The sequence below is a fragment of the Frankliniella occidentalis genome, unplaced genomic scaffold, assembly GCF_000697945.3.
Source record: "Frankliniella occidentalis isolate FOCC.00 unplaced genomic scaffold, Focc_3.1 Scaffold296, whole genome shotgun sequence".
NCBI lineage: Eukaryota > Metazoa > Arthropoda > Insecta > Thysanoptera > Thripidae > Frankliniella > Frankliniella occidentalis.
The window spans coordinates 99,817-106,448 of record NW_026267422.1 but is presented as its reverse complement, the minus strand read 5'-3'; the positions used below and the strand labels follow the sequence as shown (position 1 = coordinate 106,448).

General features: G+C 55.4%; 1 protein-coding gene across 1 annotated transcript in view; it reads left to right on the top strand.

Moving 5' to 3' along the window:
- LOC113202537 (uncharacterized) overlaps window positions 1-6,632 on the top strand; it is an 81,538-nt gene that overhangs the window by 1,055 nt on the left and 73,851 nt on the right. The window lies entirely within an intron of this gene.

Genomic DNA, 6,632 nt, shown 5'->3' with positions numbered 1-6,632 from the left:
TAGTAAAAGTTTAACTTGCACGAAAAAATACTAAAAATCATTTCACCGCAAAAGTTCTAGTACCCACCATAGCCGGGTCCCTTCTGAGTCTAAAAAACTTGGGCCGGACTGTTACAGACGACCGAGTCGACCTGGACACTTGCGCCCGTGACCATGTGTCATGCGCGAAGGGTGCCTCTTCTGCACCACTTTTCTCCGGCTACAATGAAAATATCGGGACTTACGTTTTGCTGTTTTAAAGTTAAAAGAACCCTCTATTAAATGGCCTTCACCGATTTTCAATAAGAGTTATCGTTTTCCACCAATTAAATCCAAAAAATACCCTTGTTTTTGAGCCGCTACACTAGGATCCCCCCTTAAAACAAATTTAAAAAACCGGTCGAAATTCTGTCAAAAATTACGCTGTGCATTGTGACAGTGATTGCAAGTTTAGTTTCGTTCAGCACCAACGAAATATCCGAAGTGGCTCGAAGTGATGTATTGCCTGTTCGATGAAACACTCTGTCTATATTCAGCACAGTCTCAGAGTGGTTTTACTTTGCCGTGTGCGATTGTACTCCTTTGCAACCCCCACCCTACCCTGGACAGGGGGGCTTTCATCAGCATCCCACACTCGTGACCCCCGGCTCGGCCGTTGTCTCATGCTTGTCGCTGCCGACTGGAATCATTAAATTTTATGGATCGGCCCTGCGTCGGGGACTTAAAAAGGTAAAATTAAAGCGACAAGCCAAAGCGGCGGGATTTTCTGCTGCCGGTCTTGTTCATTAGCGGATCACGCGTGAGACGTGAGGCACGGCGAGGCACGACGGATGCCGCCGCCACCGCTGCCATTTCGGGCGGCGCGTTCAAATTTTGAAGCGGTCATTGCATCACATGCCGCCCCACGTCGGCGTCGTCGAGTCGACCACTTCCAGGGCGGGCCAGCGGGCCAGCGGGCCAGGGTGAGTTGCTCCTCAGCTCACAGTACGACACACGCGCATATACACATGCGCGGCGGTGCAGCAAGGAGGTGAGGGGAAGTTTTTCGCCACTCTGTGTGTAGGGAGGTTGGCAGCACTGCCGCCTGAACTTGTACACACCGACACTATAACCGCGGCGCGTGCATGTAGTATGTATCGCTTCTTCGCGATTGCATGATCTTCGCTGTTGTTGTTGTTCTTGCGGCGATGATGGCAACCCTGCTGGCCGCGGCGGGCTCGCCGCGCATGCACGCCGGCCAGGGCAATAAGTCCCCCTCAATACGGTAATTAAAACAGCCTGATTGTACACGCGAGCTCGTGTGCCGTGATCGCCTCAATCCTGCGAGTTATTTGCGCGCCTACCTGTGCGTGTGTGTGCGCGCGTGTGTGTGTGTTTGTGTGTGTGTGTGTGGGGGGGACTCGTAGCTGTATATGTCTGTGTTTGTCTTTTACCTTAACTGACCACCCCGCGTGACAACAGCAGACAGACAACAATGGCGTATGGTCAGATTATTGTATCGAGACTTTTGTTGTTGGTTTATCGAAATTGCGTGACGGAAGGGGGGACGCTGTTGCCGACAATGCCCAAACGCCCCATTCATTCTTATTACATTGCGAGAAGCTTTCGAGCCTCCGCCCCGACAATCTCGTCGTTTTTGTCTTGTGCTGCTGGCGGCGCGCCGCCCGGGGCGCGGCGGCTCAGTAGCCGCGCTCGCGCTCACTAGGAAGTAGGCGTACTCATTCTCATTATGGAAATGCGAAAAACGCGTATGAGGAAAACGAAAACTTCGAATAATCCGACGGGCGCGTTTTTCGTTGTTTTTATTTTCCGCCGAGTGAATATAAATTACATAGGGTGCATGTCGTGAGCGTGCGTGCGTGCGTGTGTGCCTTACCTTTCTGCCTTTTAAAGCTGGCGGCCGCATCAAATAGTAATCCTGGGTCCGGGTGCGCCCCGCCCCGCCCCACCACGCCGCGCCACACGCCCGGAGGCGTCCGTCCCGTCCGGCGCGGGTGGAGCGGCCCATAGAGGGGCCGTTCTCGAGCCGCTGGAGCTGGAGGCGCTGCTGGATGGACACGTTTTATCTACAAAACGAAACGCGCGGCCACGCCGCCGCTTGAGTAAGGCCCCCTCGGCCCCTCACGTCAAACGTGCGCCTCGTTAACACTCTATCTGTCAGTGTCGGTTAGTTAGGCCGATGCGTGTGGCACCCTGGGCCGGGCCGGGGCGCCGGGGGACCCGACGACATGGCGTACCCCGGAGGTAGGAAGGCGGGCGGGGTGCACGTGGCTCAATTTGGCGTGATCCTGGTCCCGTTTGCAGAGCAACCGCACGATAGAGTTGTACACACTGAGGTTTCTCTCTCTCTCTCTCTCTCTCTCTCTCTCTCTCTCTCTCTCTCTCTCTCTCTCACTCTCTCTCTTACTCTCTCACACACACACACACACACACACACACAAACACACACACGGCGCACGCGATACGTACCGCCGTGTTCTGCGTAGGGATTGCTCAGCAGGCGATGGATTACCGACAGGTTGGCGAGGCCCGGGCTGGTGACGTGGCAGCGACTCGCTCGCGTGACGCGTGACGTGTCGCTCTCTTCCCCGCGCTCCGTTTGGTGCCATGCCACGGGCATAACAAATACAAGAAGTGCGCCCGTTTTTGTCTGATTCATTCAAGCAAATTATACGATACGAGAGGGCTTGGGCGCCTGCGAGAGTCGGGTTAGGCCACCCCGCAGTACACGCATGCACGGCACGGCAGACTTTGCCTATCCATCAGGCGCTACGAGACCTCACAGAGAGGACCTCCCGTTTGCAGGTTCATACGCAACCGCCGCTCGGTAAAAAAAAAAGTTTTGAATTTCAAGACCTGGTCTTACCTAGTTGTCAATGACGTTCTCCACTCCATAAAATTCAAGACCATGTCTTGATTTTTTTTCTTACTTTGCGTACTTTCTGGATGACCCCGCTGGGGGCGTCAGTCGGCGCCGTCGGCGCGCATCGCGGATGTAATTCCGATCGCCGGCGAGTGACGCGACGCAGCTTTCCCGCTGTTAAGGGTGTAATGGGGCGGGCCGGGGCGACATTATGCATGCAGGCGGCGCCTCCTTAGCGCACGCGACGCGCCGCGGCTGCTTCCATTGAGTGACGCGGTGGGGAGGGGCAGCGAAAGGGTGGGAGCTCTCGAATGAAAGCCAAGCCGAGCAGCGCGGTCGCGCACACGGACGGGGCCAAAAGGGCAGGACGGGACAGAGGGGCGCACCCCGCGACACGGCGGCGGTGTCGGTGTGGAGCAGATGTCCCCTCTCTCTCTCTCTCTCTGCTGGGTCGGTGGGTGGATGGCTGCGGTATCAGATGGCCTCCCCCATCGCCGTCCTCCCACGCAGATGCCGCCGCCTGATTTTATTATTAGGGCTGCTGGGACTGCTGCTGCTGCTGCTAGATGTCGTCTAGCTAGACCTGAGCTTGACCTAGGCTGCCTCGCGCCCACCTTCTAGCGGCTTTATGCAGACCCTTGTTCTTGAGACTGTCCCCAAGACTGTCTCTACAGTTGCAGCACACCTCAAGCCGCAGACTAACAGTATCCAGTGATTTTACAAACTATTGTGATGGCGGGCGGCGCATCGTACAGTATAGTGAATTCTTCAGCGTGCAGCATGCTGCTGCCCAATCCACATTGGTGGAGGGATCAGCCGCGTTTTCTGGCCCCAAAACAGTCCGTTGGTTTGGCCTTCCCCCGCGGCCGGCCCATAGCCCCAGCGGCTGGCAGCGCCACGTCAAAGACGTGTAATCTGGATAAACTTGAACTTTGCCGCCTCGCCACGGGCCGCAGGGCACAGCAAGCACACAGGCCGGGCGGGGCGGGACCCGGCCGGGACCCGACTGCATCGAGGATTAATTATTCGGGGTCAGCGTCGCGCTCGTGGCGATTCAGATTTTACGCCTGTCCCTTTCTGTCCACTTTTGTTTTCCTGTCCGCGTCCCTTGCGGTTCGCCGCGCCCCGCCTCACCACTCTGCACCGCACCGCCTTGTGCTCCCCGGGGCAAGGGCGGTCTTGAAACTGCAGGTCTTTGAGGCGGGGAGTGGTGCGGCGGGGCTGGGCGGCCCGCGGCCCCCCTCTGTCCTGCATGCACTCAGCCCTCCGGACAGAGGGGCCATGCAGCTTCTCTAGCTGAATGCTGACATGAAACGTAAATCAAAATAATACTAATGAATATCGCCCGATTGAAGTCATTTCACGGGCAACGCCATCTGGGCTTCTTCAGCCATACACTCCAAATGTCCAAGGAAATATAATTGTTACCTGCACCGGACTTCTGTAAACCTTTCAGATACGATATTGTGGCACAGTCCGGTGCCAGTTACAACACTCGTCATCAGACTTGTAGAGTTCAGCTTCTATTAAGCGACACATAGGCCGACAGAAATTATGTTGCTCTTTGGGTGACGTTGGAATACGTTTGCTGAATTTAAGCGGAAAAAAGAATCTCGCGCTTAATGTGTTCGGCAAGGGGTGGTACATGGTACGTTGTTTTTCCCGGCGTGTGCGGTGCCGGAGAGTTTACATACATTTGTCGAGGGTGTGTGTGGCGGCTGGTGTTGTATACAGGGGGAGGCCATATGTGGAGACGGCTGGGGGTCGCGCCGAGGGTCGTCACGATAGGCTGTCCCGTATGCCCCCTGAGGCTGGAGGCCGACTCCTTTTGGGCCGCGAAGGCGAGGCTATATGGCGCATTATTGTTGTGTGCAAAAGCGCCCTGTCCCCAACACCTTTAATTTGAAAATAATTTCCAGCTCAACCCCCACCCGCTCCACCCCTCCCGAACACAGCAAAGTGATTTCGTATCGCCAAGAGCAGGGCGGTGGCCATCGAGCTCGACGCACCAATCAAAATATATACATGTGTGTGTGTGTGAGTGAGCCTCTCTCTCTCTTTCTCCCTCCGTGCTTTTCAGGGCCGGCTTCAGGCCCGGAGTGGCGTGGCTTGGCGTTGCGGAAGCAGGCCAGTTTGGAAAGATTGATTAAGCTACTATTTTGCTTCGTTGTTATTATGATTCCGTATGTGGAATCGGTGAGACACGGTGGGTGCATCTGTGCCGTGCAGCACCAGCACCTGCCAAACGCAAAGAGGAGATGAAGAAAGACGGGGAGAGATGGAGAGAGACAGACAGACAACAGACGGACAGAGACAGGAAAAGACAGAGACAGACAAAGACACACTGTAAAAAATATTGTTGTTGACACTTAACAACAAATTCGTTGTTAAGTTTTTAACTGACTCGTGTTGTTGTACAACAGCTTCGTTTGTCAAATAACAGCAAAAGTTGTCCATTTACAGTAATAAAAAAAGTCAGCAAAAACAAAATGGAGCCCAATAGTCCAATATTAACAATGCATTAACAACATACGTACTTGTTTTTCAACAACTTCTGTTGTTCTCGAACAACTAAGCTGTTGGTCAACAACTTCTGTTGTTCTCGAACAACTAAGCTGTTGGTCAACAACTGAGCTGTTTTTTTAACAACTAATTTTTACAGTGCAGAGGGGATTTGAAATAGAGAAGTATAAAAAGAAGTTTTGATGGTATAGACGCTCATAGATACGGATCAGAGGCGCGATCCATCACGCGATCATCAGGTTGCGGTTTGTCCTGTTAATTGGGCCGCGGCTGGCTATAGTTAGGACCCACATCCTGATCCATAAACACGTGCGAAAAACTTCCACGGCCCCGCGGGCCGGCTGCTTGTCGTGTCGCGCCGTTTACCGACACACCGGCTCTGCGCGAGAACCAGACCAGGGATCATAATTCGCTAGCAACACGTCCCCCCAGTTGGCGCTGCTCACACAGGAGCAGCAACTTGGCCATTGTTTTAAACGCCGCCGCGCGGTGCAGCCTGAGCCTGACGCTATGCCCGGCCCGCCGCCGGTCACCTGCTGCACGGCCATCGATTACCATCAATTACATAGTGCCTTGCGACACATCTCGTCTTCTCGCTGCCCGCCCGATGCTGGCTTTTGCTGCCCCGACAAAAATTAAAGACTGTAGAAATCGTCCCTAGGCCCCGCCCCGCCCCTGTTACCACCGGGATTAACCGTGTGCAACAACAGCTCACCTGGCTGCTGTTTTTGTTTTCGAGCAGCGCAGCAAGGGAGAAAAATGTACCTCCCCCGCTCGGCGCAGCAGCAACGGCGGCAGAAAGCCGGCGCGAGCGAGTTGCGCGATTTTATATGTATATTCAAACGGGAGAAATCTCGCCGGAAGCGAAACCGATAGCAACAGCAGCGGTGGTGATAGCACGCCCTGCACTGCAGTGGCGCTGATGCTGATGAGTCAGTCTCCCCCCTCGGGGCCGGGCGTCCTGGCCCGGTCGACATACTACTACATAGTGCGGCTGTGAACGGAACGGAACCGTCTCGCATCGCTATTGCACTATTACTATGTGAGCCACGTGCTTCCGCCGGGCCCTGGCGGGTCCTGGCGGGTCCTGGCGGGTCCTGGCGGGTCCTGGCGAGGTGCGCGCCCCCCGCGGGGACGGCCAGGACGGCCAGGACGGCCCGGAGGGGCAGCGGGGCTGATACAATCTTTCTCAGGAACGCCATAAGGGCCGGGCGCGAGCATATATAGAGGGGCGCACGGGAAGTCGGGCGGCGGCGGCGGCCCTCCG